We start from the raw sequence: 18,364 nt of genomic DNA on the forward strand, positions 1-18,364 counted from the left end.
TTTGCATTTGCCAAAACCTGACCTGTTAATTGTGCACTGTGGAGGTAATGACTTGGGCACTTTGACTGGGGTAGGTCTGGAAATGCTTTTAAAGGACACCTTTGAGCAATTGATGGCACTTTTTCCTCAAACTGCCTTGGTATATTCAAATATATGCCAAAGACAGAAATGGAGGTGGTCGAACCAATTTTGTCCACAAATTGAGAAATCGAGGAAGCATGTAAATAAGTCTGTTTCAGCTTACATGAGAGACCATGGAATGGGCTCCATGTACAACAATAACTTGCGTTACTACATGCAAGATATCTACAGAGGAGATGGAGTTCACTTCTCAGATGAGGGGAACAGAATTTTCATCCTCAATTTAAGACTGTGCATTGCTACCTACTTGTAGGTACCTACATCAGCCACAGGACCCAAAAGCTCTTTTCAGAGCTACCCTACATCTGATCACTCACAATTATTATTTTACTCTAACTTTTTTCACTAATTTTCAACAAAGTACGCTCCCCGGAGCGCTACCCGGTACGCGCACCGGACGCTAACCGGGCAAATTTTTTTTTTAAAATGTTTTTTTTCTCGCACATATGGGCCTCCTCAGCCACCCTCAGAAAACCTAGGGGGTCAAGATACGTCTACCGTGCCCCCTTCTACCCATTCTGAACATTATTTGCCCTCCATCTTGTATCTTAATTCGACCAAAACACAAAATGGTGGACTCCCGTAACGCTGCCGGTTCGCGTACCGGGGCGCTCACCGGGAAGCGCTCCATTAAAAAAGGTGGGAAAGTAATTTACAGAAAAAACCCTGGAGACAATGTCACCAAATATAGATTAACTCATACTACATACCAATCCCTACCATTTTCACAAATTTGGTTGGAATTCCATTTAGCCATTTAGCCTGTAGACCTCTCTAAATACCCTGAGGTAAATTACTTCACAAAACACATCTGAAGTGTTGGAATTGACAACCAATTAAAATGTTACTTTCATTTTCTACTTTTTTTACCTGACATTTGATTGGTTATGTACCTGAATATATATAAAAAAAGAGAGAGAAACACAGCCATTTTGACTACTACTTCCTGAACTACATTGCAAGATCATTTTCACTCACAACTTAAACTTGTTTTTAAAAGGTAAGATATTATTTTATAAATTTGAAAACATTTTCAGATAGTTATATACTATCCCTCTGTAAGAGTTAGACATTGAGAAAGGCTTGTTTATTATAATTATGGATTGATTTAGGTTTCTGTGGTATAATTATGAACTTACATAGGCTTTTTCACAGGCACTTTTTAATAGTACTACTTCATGCCTCAAAAGTACCTGTCAGAACTTAAACCCAACAGTGCCCTATCTCTACTGATATATTTATTTTTTATTCAAATTTCAGCACAAAAATGCAAGGAGAACAGAACGTTTCCTTTGAAATTGTCCTAGACATGAACAATGAGGAAATCATTGAACCCATTGACTTGGAATTCATGGATGAATCACGAGACCATGAACTTCTACAATGTGTAGAATCTGTGGATTATTTACTTCATTATGATGACGGTCAAATGTGGGAAGTTATGTTCACTCAACAAGAGGACATATCGGACAGTCAAATGTTAGACGTTTTATTAAATTTTGAAAAAGAATCAGAAAAATAAAATTATATTTAATATTAAAAAATTGTTTGAGTCTTTAATCATTTTTATATGTAATTCATAAACTAGTACCAAATTGATTATAATGTAAAGTCAGACTTATAGTATACTGTGCACAATTCCAAAAATACATTTATATTTAATAATCATTAATACTGCTACTTAAATTCATAGTCTATCATTCTTTTTTCCTTATAGTACGCTCCCCGGACCGCTTCCCGGTGCGCGTACCGGGCGCTCCCCACGCAAAAAAAAAATTTTTTTTTTTTTTTTTTGCCCCGCGGGGCCCTTTTAAAGCCTCCACATCAAACCTAGGGGGTCAGGGAGGATCTACTATGCCACCTTATGGTCATCTCCCCCTTTGTTTTGGCCTCCTCTTGTCTCTCGATCCTACCGAGAGACAAGATGGCGGCCGCTCCGGACTGTTTAGAATGTTGACAGACACCGGAGAGCCAATCAGCTTCGCTTCACGAAGTTCCGTTACGCGTCAAGTACGCGAACCGGGGCGCTGCCCAGAGCGCGCTTACAGATATATATTTTTTTTTAACGTTAATTTCTCAAAATCCACTGGAGCACATATCTTGAGACCTAGCAAAGGCACATCGGGCTAACAGTCCCTACAATTTTGCCAAGTTTCGTGCAAATCCATTCAGCCATTCGGGCTAAAAGTGAGGCCAACCGCCCTATGGAAATTAACATGGGAAAAACACGTTTTGGGACCCCCTTTTTTCTCGGCCCCCCCTTGACGACCCCCCCCAAATTTTCAGGGGCTGCTCAGAAACAAAATGTTCCATTTTCCTGAAAATTTCAGCCAATTCCGTCCATAAACGCCAAAGTTATTAGACATAGAATTTTCAAAGATCCCATAGAGAAAAAATCCTAACTATATATACCTACTGGCGACCGCCAGTAGGTAATATATATATATATATATATATATATATTCACTGAAAAAAACTTAGGTTTCAGGTATCTTACAGTTAGGAATTAGTATTTAAAAACCTTGCAAATTCACTGAAAAAAACCATAGGTTTTAGCCTCGTTATAGTTAGGAATTAGCATTTAAAAAACCTTAGAAATTCCCTGAAAAAACCATAAGTTTCACACATGTTATAGTTAGGAATTAGCATTTAAAAAACCTTTGAAATTCACTGAAAAAACCATAGGTTTCAGGCACATTATAGTTAGGAATTAGCATTAAAAAAACCTTAGAAATTCACAGAAAAACATAGGTTTCACACATGTTATAGTTAGCTGGGCATTTCACTCATACAAAACCTTTGAAATTCCCCCGTTATAGTTAGTTCAGCTAACTATAACTTGCGCGCCCGCAATGCACTGCTGATGACGTCACATATTACATCACTCATGACATGGTCAGTGACATCACTCATGACATCACTGATGACATCTCAAATGACATCACTGATGACATCATCCTTGTGAAAGAGTGGCAGACCTCCTTTCATCCTAATATAACCTTGGATACACACATTCAAACATAGAAACTATATATTTTTTTTTAAATGGAGATACCAATACCAGTTACAACAACCTATTAGGTAATTCCAACATCTTCATACACATCCACTCATTCACCAACAGTTCTATATAGTGACTCATACATGTACTCATTCATCATATGTACTCATACACCTATACATCCTGTTACACACCGATACTCATCCATAGAGTTACTCACACACATACTCACACATGCAAGTAAACTATCAAACATCCATTTATTTGCATATACAGCTATACACGCACCACTACACTTACTTTTACAGAAACGTACACATACTTACTCTCTTAAACAATCAGTTATAGAAGCACATACTTATTTATACAGGAACTTTTCCAATCTGTCACTGTCATATATCCTTACATATATACATCAATACTCACATATACTAGTTTAAAACATATGTACTTACTCATAAAGACACTATTGAGGCAGTCATTCACTCACTAACACACCCATACACACATTCATCCACCCGTACAGTCCTGCACACATGCTGTCTTCAAAACACATACAAACAGTGAGTCAGTCATTCATGCATCTGTGCCCTAAGTAATACCCGCCACCAAACAATACAGACACTCATTCTGCTACTCAAAAAAACAACTAATAACCCATATAGACACTCATGTAGATACTCACCAACCCATGCAGCCACTTATACACAAAGTGAGACACTGATACAGATATTTACATGTTTAAACATTACACGCTAATACATGTATTCACTAAGATACACTTAATAAGTGAGGCGTTCCAGAGAAAAATAATAGGAGAAAAATAATAGGAGAAATGTTGTTAAGCGTTTCTCCTATTGTCAAGGATTTCGCTAACCCTTTTTTTACACCAGGTATTTTCCTGACTTAGCCATTATATCCTATGGAAGGTGGATATCATGGCTAAGTTTGTGAGCCCCTATCATCAAGCTCACGCCAAACTTCGAGAGATTATCGTTGGTTTTCCAGCGATAATCTCTCATTTGGCAGTTAGCGCGAGGATTTTTATCACTTCTGAGATAAACCTTGCTAATAGCAAGTTATCTCTGCAGTAATTTCTGGCGATGCTTAGCGTTAAAAAATTTGTTGCTAAGCATCGTTAGCGATAAATATCGCTCATCGTTGGTAATATGCCCCATAGTTGGGCTCAGGTTTTCACTCATGCAAAACCAGAGAAATTCAGCAGTTGTAGTTAGCTGAGCTAACTCTAACTGGCACCCCCATTAAGCACTGCATATGACCTCACATAGTACATCACTCAAGACATGGTCAGTGACCTCACTGATGTCATCACTGATAACATATCAAATGACATCATTGATGAGATCATTCAGTGATCGTGAGTGTTTTTAAAAAGTTTATGAGTGTTAAATATATATACCAAGGTGTATTGATGAATCAGTGGATGTATGAGTGCCTGTATGGATGATTCAGTGAGTGCGTGACTGACTGTATAAGTGAGTGATTAGGTGTCTCAGTGAATATATGGGTGAGTGAGTAGGTTGTGTGAAAGTCTGTACACATGCTGTCTTCAAAACACATACAAACAGTGAGTCAGTCATTCATGCATCTGTGCCCTAAGTAATACCCGCCACCAAACAATACAGACACTCATTCTGCTACTCAAAAAAACAACTAATAACCCATATAGACACTCATGTAGATACTCACCAACCCATGCAGCCACTTATACACAAAGTGAGACACTGATACAGATATTTACATGTTTAAACATTACACGCTAATACATGTATTCACTAAGATACACTTAATAAGTGAGGCGTTCCAGAGAAAAATAATAGGAGAAAAATAATAGGAGAAATGTTGTTAAGCGTTTCTCCTATTGTCAAGGATTTCGCTAACCCTTTTTTTACACCAGGTATTTTCCTGACTTAGCCATTATATCCTATGGAAGGTGGATATCATGGCTAAGTTTGTGAGCCCCTATCATCAAGCTCACGCCAAACTTCGAGAGATTATCGTTGGTTTTCCAGCGATAATCTCTCATTTGGCAGTTAGCGCGAGGATTTTTATCACTTCTGAGATAAACCTTGCTAATAGCAAGTTATCTCTGCAGTAATTTCTGGCGATGCTTAGCGTTAAAAAATTTGTTGCTAAGCATCGTTAGCGATAAATATCGCCCATCGTTGGTAATATGCCCCATAGTTGGGCTCAGGTTTTCACGCATGCAAAACCAGAGAAATTCAGCAGTTGTAGTTAGCTGAGCTAACTCTAACTGGCACCCCCATTAAGCACTGCATATGACCTCACATAGTACATCACTCAAGACATGGTCAGGGACCTCACTGATGTCATCACTGATAACATATCAAATGGCATCATTGATGAGATCATTCAGTGATCGTGAGTGTTTTTAAAAAGTTTATGAGTGTTAAATATATATACCAAGGTGTATTGATGAATCAGTGGATGTATGAGTGCCTGTATGGATGATTCAGTGAGTGCGTGACTGACTGTATAAGTGAGTGATTAGGTGTCTCAGTGAATATATGGGTGAGTGAGTAGGTTGTGTGAAAGTCTGTATCAGTTTGTCAGTTGGTGTTTAAGTGGCCACATGTGTTGGTGAGTGGCTACATAAGTGACTGTATGGGGGTTGATAGGTAGTATGGGTAGTATGAGTACCTGTATGGGCGTATGAGTATCTGTGTGGGTGGGTGAGGGATGTGTGACTGCCTGCATGGATGAGTAAGTGGGTGAGTCAATAGCTGTTTGGGTTAGTGAGTGCATCTGTGAGGGCCTGTATGGGTGACCGAGTGTGTGTATGGCTGTGACGGTGAGCAAATGGATGTGTCAGTGGTATATGGGTGACACTGCTTTTTGATTCCAACCGTGAGGGGAACGGCCACAGTACATTTACCTCTCGCTGCCACCTGCTGCATTTGCCGCTGTTTGCTCGACAGGTAACATCCGGGACTACATTACCCAGAAGGCTCGGCTGGGCGCTGAGACAGTGATGCTGCATAAGGGCGCCGGAGGCTCATAAAATCGGCGCGGCCCTCCCGCGGCACGGGACACTGCTTTTTGATTCCAGTCATGAGGGGAATGGCCACAGTATATTTACATCTCGCAGACACGTGCTGCATTTGCCGCCGTTTGCTCCAAGCGCGGCCGACGGGTAAAGTCTGGGACTACATTACCCAGAAGGCTCGGCTGGGCGCTGAGACAGTGACACTGCGTGAGGGCGCTGGAGGCTCATAAAATCGGCCCTCCCGCGGTGTGGGACGCGCGCAGGCGTGCCTGGGCGCTGCCCGGGCAAAGCCCGGGCCAAGGGCGGGCCCGTCCGCGCCTATCGAAGCCCGGAGGAGGCTGGGCTGGGTCACCCCCCTTTCACCTTTAAATTGGCTCCTTTTCATAGCCGGTCAGTGACTGATATTTGTTGAAGTCCTTTGTTTCTTTTGTTTTCTGGCAATTGGGGCTGACCAAAATAGTCCAATAAGAGTAAGTCTAGCCAAAAGGGGGTTGTTGATACATTTGCGAGCCGAATCTGTACTCATTAAAGAGATTGAGCTCACCCAAAGAAGGTTATCAATTGATCCCCATAGAGTATCAGCTGGGGCTCCTGTTACTAGCTTGCAAGCGGGGGTGGGTTTGGTAATGGAACCATCTTTATGTCCATCTTCCGGCCCCTCCTTATCGTTGTTAATTGTTCTCTGTTCCCCCCCTTTAGCGAGTGATCAAAATTCTACGATCTCTTCTCCAGATATGATTTTAACCTGCCAACAGCATCAATCCCAGGCCAAAAAAAGTGAGGGTCGAGCCCCAGTTGTATCCAAAAAGAGGAAGGCGAGTGGGCTCCCCACCACTGTGCATCAGATCACTAAAGTGGCTAAAACCAAAGGGCCTCCCCGCGGGAAAAAAGGGTGTGCAAGAGGCCGGTATTTCTAAGATTGTAATCCCGACACCCAACAATTCCACAACTTGCTCCAACCAGTTGCCCTGTGATGTGGAGGCAAGGCTCATTGCTAAGTTTGAAGAACTATTGGAGGCAAAGTTTGATCTACTGGCTTTAAAACTGTCAGATATTAGTCAAAGACTAACCAAGATTGAGCATCACTTACTGGTTAGTACCCCAAGTTGCTCCACAGTTCCAGCAAAGCTTTAGTTCCAGCCCCAACTGTTCTAATTGTCCCAGTTGTTCTACCAACTTGTGATAATGTGTTGGCAAGCACAAGTGTTGTAGAACCCCCCCAGCATCCCGAGATAATGTAATGGTTCATGACACTTTAATATCAGGGAGAGGTGCAACACTAGGGCGCGACACTCAAAATAGGGCTCGCCAGGGTGGTTCAATTAGCCATCAATGTAATGAAACTTTAAATTTACCGCCAGAGGCAACACCCTATTCTATTGTTCTCACTAACGTCCCCCACCTCTAATCCGGCGCCGAGGAAAACTGGGTGTCGCTGAGGAATAAGGCCCTCCACTTTATAGATTCTAAAACAAGGTTGGGGGGCAGCTATTCAGGGGTTACAAAATGGCACGTAGAGTTGCCTGGATAGGCAATTCTAATAAATCAAGCAGAGGTGACTCTGTGGTGGTTAACTTTGGGTCTCCCTACCTAGTCAAGACAATATTAGATAGGGCTGGCTCATGGTATTTGAGTGAGGGAAGTATAAACATCCTACCTTTGGGGTACAACTACCGAGATAATCGGCCGATACAAATGCCAATGGCCATCAGTAACCGGGTACCATCAGCATAGGGGCCATATGAGTACACTGCCCCAACATTTAATAGATTTGACTCATTTAACAATCTTGAGGACATTGATTAACTTGGTCTAGCGGCCCAGCTAACAAATGTCTCCCCATGCCGGGATCAGGAATCTAGTGGGAATGGTGTGTATGACCCTAGTGGTAGGGAGCCCCATGTACCCAATCGTAGTAGCCTGGGTAGTCAGGTTGCACTGAAGTCCTGTGTCACTGATATGGCTATACCCTGTACTTCCAGTGATAATGTTACACCTACACCTATGTCAACTACTGATGTAGGTCTCCCTCAATGCACACCTAAGGAGTCTCCTGGAGTTCTCAGAATAGCATCCTCGAACATTGTGGAGCTTACAAGTAAGCTTGTTTCTAAGGAGTGGACCACATTTATTGAGGAGCAGGACAACATATTTTTTCAAGAATCCTGGGCAGTTGATAGGGTGTTCTATCAGGGATATACTGATTTTTCCAAACCAGCAGTTCAGTGAGAAAGGGGTAGACCAAAGGGTGGTTTGATAATCTGGACCAGATAGTCCCTTTTATATAATCTTGAGGAGATTGCATTCGATTCACGGGATATTCTTATTCTTAAGCTATCCCACGGCAGGATATTGTACTTATTAATGTTTATTCTAGGGGTCTGCAAGGAGGGAAGCCATCTGACACAGTAGACGTACTAGATGTTTTTTTAACTGAACACAAAGGGATCAGCAATAATATTATCGCAGGGGATTTTAATTGCACTTTCGACCCCTTGACTGTGAGGATTTGTACTTCAGTTTGGAGGAGGATGATCAGTGGTTATTTTCTTCACTGGACATCACTCCTATTAAAAAGTGGACTAGATAAGCTCTCCAGTTAATAGCTCTGTGTCTAGAACATGGGTTAAGAGCTGCCAATGGCCGCACAAAGTCAGATAAGCAGGAGGCTGCAACATTCAGTAATGGGCATCGTCATAGTCGTATAGATTATTTTATGGTTAATATGGAACTTTGGCTAGAATTGCTCAATATGATTGTTGTTGCCAGGCCAGAGAGTGACCATAACCCACTCGTAGTTTCTATGCAGGACACTGTCTTCAAAAAATCGAAAACACAGCATAATAGATTAGACTTCGTAGAGGGCCAGCTGACCAATGACACCAGACACCTTAAATGGTGTAAGGTAGCACTTGATCCGGTGAAGTTGCAAGCCATGAGCCACCTGGTAGCAAATTCCATTGCTACCCTTCAGGCTGAGGCAGAAACGGGGTTGGCTAGGAACGGAGCTGCACAAACACATGAGCATCTTTTTAACCAACTAAAAGTTTTTTTTATTACACATAATTCAAAAGGCCCTGCACCATCTGGGTGTAAATCAGCACATTGGTTTAACTCCAGATGTCTTGCTGCTTATAAACTATTGTCAGTTACAATTAGGAGTAAGAACCAGGATTCCATAAGAGAAACGCGGCAGGGTTACAAGCAATCAAAACGTAAGGCAAAACGGGAATGGGACGAGGCACATTGGGCAGAACTCCTCCATGCCTTTTCTGGTAGGGATATGTCACGTTTTTGGCATTTGGTGAAATGGGGGAGTGGGGTTCCTGGTAAAGCTCCCTCTAACCATGTGGAGCCGGACCTGTGGGTCTCCCACTTAAAAGGCCAATTCGCAATTAACCCGGGCACACAGAATATTTTTGTAGTGCCATCATCTTCTCCTCCACTTAGTATCTCTAGTAAGGAAGTAGAAGCAGCCCTCCTCAAAGTTCCCAAAGGGAGGGCTCCGGGTTTTGACTGCATTCCTGCAGATCTTTTTGTTCAAGACCTGGCATCCTGGGCCAAATATATTAAACTTTTAATGAATGCTATCGACGAAAGGAGAGCAGTTCCTAGTTCCTGGGCTGGCGCTGTTATTTTTCCCATCTTTAAAAATGGGGATCGGTCACTCCCAGGAAAGAATAGACCGATCAGCCTGATCGATTGCATCCAGAAAGTTGTGGCTAGAGTGATACTAGGGAGAATCCAGGTATGGTTGGATGACTGTCACATTTTATCAGATTTACAAGCTGGCTTCCGACAATCTATCAGTACAGTGGACCAGGTGCTAAGGTTTATTCTTATCTACTGGCGCACTGTTACTCTGGGGAGAGGTGCCTTTTACGCAGCATTTGTGGATCTGAGGTCTGCATTCGACCTTGTCCCCCGCTCCAAATTGTGGCATAGCCTGTTAAAGCTGGGCATGCCTCTGGAGATCTTGTCTTTTGTAATTGAACTGCACACAGACAACTATGCCCAGGTTAGGCGGGATTCGGCTAGTCATACCACCGACAAATTTCTGATCGAGAAGGGGGTTAGGCAAGGGTGTGTCCTTGTACCCACTCTGTTTTCCATCTATATTAATAGGGTTCTGAAATATTATGAAGATTGTCCAACTGATGCCCCGAGCCTAGGTGGAAAAAAAGATCCCACTCCTAATGTTTGCCGATGACACCCTTATTATTTCAAAAACTAGACATAGTCTTCAACGTGCCCTGAAAATATTCAAGGAGTTCTGTGAGGATCACAACCTCGTTGTCAATGTTGACAAAACAAAGTTTATGGTCCTCCAGAACTCTGTGAAACAAATCGGCGAAGTTAGGATGCAGGAAGGTGCGTTGGAACTAACAGAGACTTTTTGTTATCTTGGGGTAACACTTGATAAAAAGATGAGTTGGAGCCTCAACTTGATTGTCTTATGGTTAGACACGCCCAACTCTCGGGTGTGTTGCTTAGGGAATTTAGTCGTTCCCACACTAAACCCATGGCCCCAGTACTCCAGATATACAACTCTAAAGTCAGTGCCGCAATTCTGTATGGTTCAGAGTTGTGGGTGCATGTGAATCATCATCACCTCCTTCTACACCGTCACCTTCCCAGAGAGCTGGAAGCACGCCGAGCTCAGCGCCCTCCTGAAGAAACCAACAGCGGACCCCACCGACCTCAAAAACTTCCGCCCCATCTCGCTCCTCCCCTTCCCGGCCAAAGTCATCGAGAAGACCGTCAACAGACAGCTTGCCGCCTTCCTCGAGACGAATGGATCTCTCGACCCTTCGCAGTCCGGGTTCCGGGCCAACCACAGCACCGAGAGCGCCCTGATCGCATCCACCGACGATATCAGATCCCTGATCGACAAGGGGGAAACAGCGGCCCTCATCCTCCTGTACCTCTCCGCAGTGTTCGACACTGTCTGCCACCGCACCCTAGTGCAGCGCCTCAGCAACATCGGAATCCAAGAGAAGGCACTGGAGTGGATCATCTGATATATTGATGTAAGTAATATTGAAGTTAGTAATATCGAAATCAAATATAGCGATGTTACTAATATCTATGTTACTAATATTGTTTTTTAAATTATTGTAATGCATTTTATTATGTATTTAGGGCCCTATTAGGATGGCGGACGGACGCCACCCCAGAGGTGGAGGGACCGTCCGCAGGGGCAGCGGCGGTCCCTCCGTGCAAATTAGGATGTGACCGCCACCCTGGCGGTCACATCCTGTATGTTTAACATTGCGGCGGATGCTGCTTAAAGCAGCACCCGCCACAAGGTTAAACAACGCATGTTGACCTTTGCATGCACGAAGCGGCAGGCACCGCGTGGTGGCTGCCGCTTCGTGCACGCAAAGGCAGGGGGTACCATAGGTACCCCCCATATGCACCCCCCACCCCACCTTCACCCCTGGGGGCCCGCAACGGGCCCCCAAAGAAAAGACCGTATGCCTTTCCACGGCGGAAATGCCGTCGTGGAAAGGCATAGGACCGCCGCCATCCTAATATGCCTGGCAGTGTCTGATAGACATGTTAGAGCTTTTCCGCCACGGTCGGAAGGCGACCGCGGCGGAAAAGCTGCGGACGGAAAAAAGATCCCCCAGCCATCCTAATCTGACGGGGGGTCTTTTTCCAGTCCGCAGCGGTTAATCCGCATCCTCCGGGCCGGCGGTGGCTTCTGCCGGCCCGGAGGATGCGGATTATCCGCGATCATAATCTGCCCCTTAATGTGTATATGTTATATGTGTTTTCTTAAGTATTCTACTTGTTTTAAAATATATGTATACAATTTTTATATGTTAATAATGTTTTTTTAAGATATTTTTGTTTTTTAGTACCATAGCGGGTTGTGGGTTTATAGGGGTATAGGGTAGGAAGTAATTTAATTGTAATTAAGTAATAATTTATTTTAAATATTTGGTATTGATAATTAAGTTATTGTTAAATAATTAATAATTGCTAATTAATTTTCATGAATTGGTAATTAATTGTTATTAATTGATTAATTGATAATTATGTCAAGTGTATTATTTTATTATTGGAGTTTGTTGTGCATGTATACGTTGCGTTCATACTGCGTTGGAAGTAATTGAAATCTAATTAAGTAATTATTAAATTTATTGTTGGGTATTGATAATTAATTTATTGGACAGTAATAATAAATTTTTTAATACATTTTTTATATGAAAATTAATTTATTGTTGTTTTATCATTAATTGGTAATACCATAGTATTAAATATTCTTTATTGATAAATGTAATTAATATATTAATAAGTAATTATTCATTGTAATTAATGTTTAATAATTATTATTGTTGGTATAAAAAATCTTTTAATTTTTCATAATGTATTAATTTGCAATTAATATTTATTAATTATTATGTATTGGTATTTATTATGAATGTTTTGGTAATTAATTATTCATTAGTAATTATGTTTTTAATAATTATTTTTTTGTATTTGTAAATAGTTTCGAGTTATTTAATAATTAATTCATTGATTATTTTTAAATTGTATTTTTATTTATATGAATGTTATTTTTAAATTCTACGCTATGCAGCACTTTCCCTACTGTTGCACTCTTTCTAGTTGGAATAGTAATTTTTACCCTCCCACTATCCAACGCTTTCCCCACTGTTGCACTCTCTGGAGCTGGAATAGAAATGTTTACCTCTACTCTATCCAACACTTTCCCTACTGTTCCACTCTCTGGAGTGGGAATGGTAATTTTTACCTCTACACTATCCAACGCTTTCCCTACTGTTGCACTCTCTGGAGTGGCAATAGTAATTTATACCCCCACGCTATCCAACGCTTTTCCTACTGTTGCACTCTCTGGAGTGGAAATAGTAATTTTAAGCACTAATGCTATCCATCATTTTCCTTAATGTTGTTTTTTTTTGGGAGTTGGAATAGTAGTTTTATTCCCTATGCTATTTATTAATTTTTTGTATTATTTTAGTTAATGTATTATATAATTCATTTTAAAAATATTAAAAGTAAATTTTTTTAATTTGTGATACATAATTTTTTTTATTTATGTTACTGTTTTGTGTATAGATGTATTTGTAATGTATAATATTTTTAAATAATGTATAAGTTATTAAAATAATTATTAAAACTGATTAAGTAAGTATATATATTATACATTATATGTATTTTTTAAATTAGTGTTTTATTCAATTATATATATATTAGTTATTAATTTTAAACATTATAAAAAATGAACTATGTTTCTTTTATTTATAAGTATTATTTAGTTTATTTTACATATTGTTTAACTAAAAAACGATATTTTTAATAACAATATTTTTGACATCAATATTTTTGTTTCAATGTTTTTGTACTTACCATGTTGTAGATAGAATATCGATATTCTTGACATTGATATTCTTGCTCCGATATTTTTGTAGGTCGATTTTTTGTCCTTCGATATTTTGTCAGTGATCCCTCTCCCACAGGGTTCTGGATCCTAAGTAGCTGGGGTGGTGATTGTCACATCAGGAGCCGTGGCTGGGGGGTCACACAACGATTGCTACTGTGGTAGGTACACAGGTTGTGGGGACCAAGGTTGGCTGAGGTGTTGCAGCTGGGGTCGGAGGTGTTGTGTGCCCAGTGAGAATCACTGTTGCCATGTGCACAGTCTGACAAAATGGAACAGCACCGTCATCCACATCAAAATCACCAGGAGAGTTGTCATTACTGACGGCTTGGTCCTGGGGTGAAGTGGATGTCTCTTCTGTGGCCACGCTCTGGGCAGGTGCTCTGCCAGATAGACCTGTGGTGAACTAAAGAACATTGTTATTGGTGTAGGTGTGGTATCTACATTCAAATCTTTTGTGACACAGTAAGTAGAAACCTAGGAAAAACAAAATTGGTAGAGATTACTATTGTGATATATTTCAGTGGTATTGAACTTGTTAACAGAACATTTGAAAACATTAAATGCATGTACTTGAATAAAGTAGCTCATTTGATGTCCCGAGATGTTGCATTTTGGATTAAGGAATACACATGACATCTTCTAAAGATTGAAGATTGTAGAGGTAATGTGTATTTGACCATTACAAGGACTAGCTGTGTACAAAACAGGCGATCACACAGATTGGTTTATATTTAGCATTAGTCATCGTGTGAGCAGTGCAGAGTTAGTCGGTCACCTGCCACTTCTAATCAGCTGAGTTAATATCATGCCTTACAAATATTACAGCTACACACTTGTTGTGGTGTCACTCATGCCATCAATTGTTTTAGTTGAGGAGACCAGAACAACATATCTAAGTAGGTAGAAATGTCTCTGAGCAGAGCATTGCATGTAGATTGCTCATTCCATGAGGACTGAACATCAGGTGTGATATGCCAGAAGAAGTGAGAATGGACATAATCACAATTTCATCTTGGTTTGAGTTACAGAAACAGGGCCTCATGGTAGTTGTAGTCATTTCAATCTCTAATTTCCAACACTTGCAAAATGGTTAGTGTAGCATACCTGTTGGCAAATGCAGTTGGGATGGACCATACATTTACATATTGACACATATCATGGGTCCTGGAATGATATTTTTATAGAAATGCATTTACAGGCACCATTCTAACATGTGGCATGTAATGGAGTTTGATAAATGTTATATTATATGCAATAGTACACACTAACACAGACAATCCAACATCTCTGATACTTTGAGGAGTGCATTTTAGGAAGGTAGGGACACAACACAAAGGCAACAGCTGAGTTGAGAGCAAACAGGACATTAGGTATTGTGACAGTATGGTAAATGTTTACTAGGAATTTGCGGAGCGCAGTGATACGCCAAAATTGGTAACGCCATGTTCCGTCAAGTTCAAAACGCAGCGATGCACCGTATTTGCAAGAGAGCAGTGCACCACTGCATCTCTCCTAGCGCTGGCCCTAAAGAAGCTGCCTAGAGCCAGCGCAGGCACCCTTGTGTCATGTTGCAAGGGTGCCTGCACTTGAGGGGTGATTGTTTATGTGCAGGAAGGGACACTGTCCTGCACATAAACAATCTTTACATGTGATTTGCTGTTTCTATGTGTGCTGCAGAATGCAGCACACATGGAAAAAACAAAAAATGAGGAAAAATGAAATATTTCTACTTGTATCGCCTGCTTAAGAGCAGGTATTCCCTGGCAATATTTTTGGTGCTGCCCATACCTTGTAAATATGGAGCAGCATCAAAAAGTAATGCGTGTTGCCCACCCCTTTCATGCTTAGTGCTGCGTGAATGTGGGCATTATTTACAAGGCAGCATTTAGCCAAGATAAATGGCTTAACGCTGCCTTGTGATGTTCGGATGGCATTAATTTCTTGTAAATATGCCCCTTAGTGAGGTGTCACCAGACTCTACTCCCCCAGGTATTCCTGTCAAGCCTTCAGAATGCAGGATCAGCAAAACCTTCTCCTCCCAGAGAAACATTTTTATTGAGTTGGTGGGAAGTCTACCACCAGTCCTCATGGCCTCCACAGGATGGTGGTAGGACATCCAAACTCAAAATCAGGCCCTTCATTCAGGCTGCAATGGCAGGCCCGGGACATGTTTTAGGGGCTACATAAATGGGTGGCATGATAAATGCTACAGGCCACTAGTACTATGTAATTTGCAGGCCCTGGTCATATTATATCACACTCTACAAGGTACTTAGAAGTAAATGAATATGCCAATCAGGAGTAAGTCAATATTATTATGGTTTAGGGAGCGAGCACATGTACTTTAGTAATGGTTAGCAGTGGTAATGCGCAAAGAGCCATAAATCCAACAAAACCTAACTCAGCAACATTGGAGGGGTGAAGGAAAAACATTTGGGGAGAAGACCACCCTAAAATTGAAAGATCTAACAAACCCCTTCCAAAATGTCAGTCATAATCTTCAACAAGTTTTCAAAAAGTGAGTGACTTTGCAGTTTATTCACCAGCTTTTTTGGTGGAAATTCAAAAGACTCCTGTTTCTTAACAATTGTGACACTCACGTAGTACTCAGAAGTCTAATCCACAATCAGGTTATCCTTTCAGACATCCACATGAAGCATAAAGTTCAGATACCTAAAAGAAGAAATATAAGTTAGTGACATGTGCACAACCAATTCCAAAAGACAGGTTGCATGTTTTAACAGGCAACAGTTCACAGCCACTAGAAAATCAACTGATGATCTACAATTTTCTAAATTCAGTAATTAAATGTGCATTTTATTACAAGACACATCTGGTCAACCTCATAGAATGTTGGGAGCGCAATATCACACTCTGGGGCCTATTCCGAAGTCGGACGGATCTGAGTTCGTCCGAATCGGTCAGGAGTCGTAACCGACCGACCTGCTGTGGTCGGTTACAGCCCTGCTAGTACGATGGGACCGAAGCCTGTTTGGTCGCATTCGTATGGTTCACAATGCAAGCATGCATTCCGAGCAGAATGCATGCCTGCATTGAGAAAAGGAGGGGTGTAGTTCATCTCTGCACCCTGTGGCCGGCACCCCAAGGTGCCTGCCACTGGGTGCAGGGATCCACAGAGGGGCACCGTAGGTGCCCCCAGGCTGCCATTCGGCAGCCATGCACCCATGGGACCCTGGTGGGTGCCCCCAAAGACAGTTTCCAGCTGCCTTTTCGTGCCAGACACACTGGCACGAAAAGGCAGTGGAAAACTGCCATTGTACGCCCTTCTGACCCGAATCAGCCCCTCTGTTGGAACAACAGAATCAAAGAAAATCATAAGAACTAAAGTAAAGAACATTGAAACGTAACTCAGGAAATACAAAATTATTGCAATACAAAAAATATTGCACAAAAACATTGTGGGCCATAATATAAATTATCTATATTTACAATGTGAAGTTCAAAAATAAAAACTACAAAAATGTTGAGATTGTAAAATATAGTAAGTATAAAAAAGAATACAAAAATATCTCCCATTAAAATAATGTAAAAGTGGCAATAGTCTTTAGCAAAATATCAATAAATTAGTATAGAAAAATATTCTTTTTAAAATCATATAAATAACGATATTTTAAAATAATACTATCTAAGCTTAAAATAAAATTGAAATTATTTTAAATATATTTATATTAAATTACAAATCGTTTAAAAAAGCATTCTGGACAAACAAAATTATATCTGACAATATAACTGTGAATTAAAAAAAAGTATTACCTTTAGACATACATATATATTTTTTAAAGTAAATCAATTCTTGGGGCAAATGTATTTTATCTTAGACTATAAATGATATCAAGTAGTTTAAAAAAAATATCCATCCAAAATATAACTTAAGTAATACATACCTTCAACTGTATTAATGTTTTTATTGTAATAAATAAGTAATAATAACACTACATTATTAAATGTCAACACGTTTTAAATTCATACACAACAGAGTGATAGGACTTTCATGTGGCTTTGTCTTGGGGCAGCCAAAATGGCAGTAGCTGCTGCATGGAATAAACAAGAGGCACTATCTGTAACCCAATGGCGCGCGAGGCTGTAGAGAGCGTTGGCTCTGGAGCGCTTGGCCGACATAGTGGATGACACCAGAAAAGGATTTGAATATATATGGTCCCAGCTGCTGAGCTACTTGTCGGAGGGGCCCCCACTGACGGTGTGTGTCCCACTACCAAGAGCCCTCAACCTGTTTCATACATAATGCCACAACAGCACAGATGGCAGCTTGCAGCTAGGATGACGCCCCATCATGGGCCCAGGCGCCAATCCCTCATGTCCACTTCATTGTTATTTGCACCATGACATCACGGTTTTGTTGTGCTTTATTTTAGGTATGTTATGTTTCCTTTCTGTGTTCCTCTCCTTAGAGGGTGGATTGACAGAAGGTCATAGAATACTAAATGCAACACAATATGATTGTACAATCAATAAGTTTTCCAGGCCACAGAACTCGTGGCCAAGCTGTAACCTACATGTGATTTCTGTAGGTCTTGACCTATTTTGACAACTGTTGCAGGTGTGCTACATTTCTGTATCACTCTAAAAACTCAATAAACAGAATTTGAAATAAATTCATTCACAAATAATATAGACATCTATAAAATACATGTAAAACTCAAATATCAAGAAAGCAAAAACAAAGAAAAAAATGTATTTATATATATATATATATATATATAAATTTATACACACACACATATATATATATATTCACTGA

At 40.7% G+C, this 18,364-nt stretch overlaps 1 long non-coding RNA gene across 1 annotated transcript in view; it reads right to left on the bottom strand.

Moving 5' to 3' along the window:
- The window catches only part of LOC144772272 (uncharacterized), a 322,592-nt gene extending 306,329 nt beyond the window's left edge, over nt 1–16,263 (bottom strand). Inside the window, exon 1 of the long non-coding RNA XR_013599702.1 lies at nt 16,185–16,263. This is a non-coding gene — a long non-coding RNA (uncharacterized LOC144772272). The remainder of the gene's footprint in view (nt 1–16,184) is intronic.
- Nucleotides 16,264–18,364: the final 2,101 nt, after the last annotated feature.

This window comes from Lissotriton helveticus, chromosome 1_1 (genome assembly GCF_964261635.1).
Source record: "Lissotriton helveticus chromosome 1_1, aLisHel1.1, whole genome shotgun sequence".
In the NCBI taxonomy this organism is placed as follows: domain Eukaryota; kingdom Metazoa; phylum Chordata; class Amphibia; order Caudata; family Salamandridae; genus Lissotriton; species Lissotriton helveticus.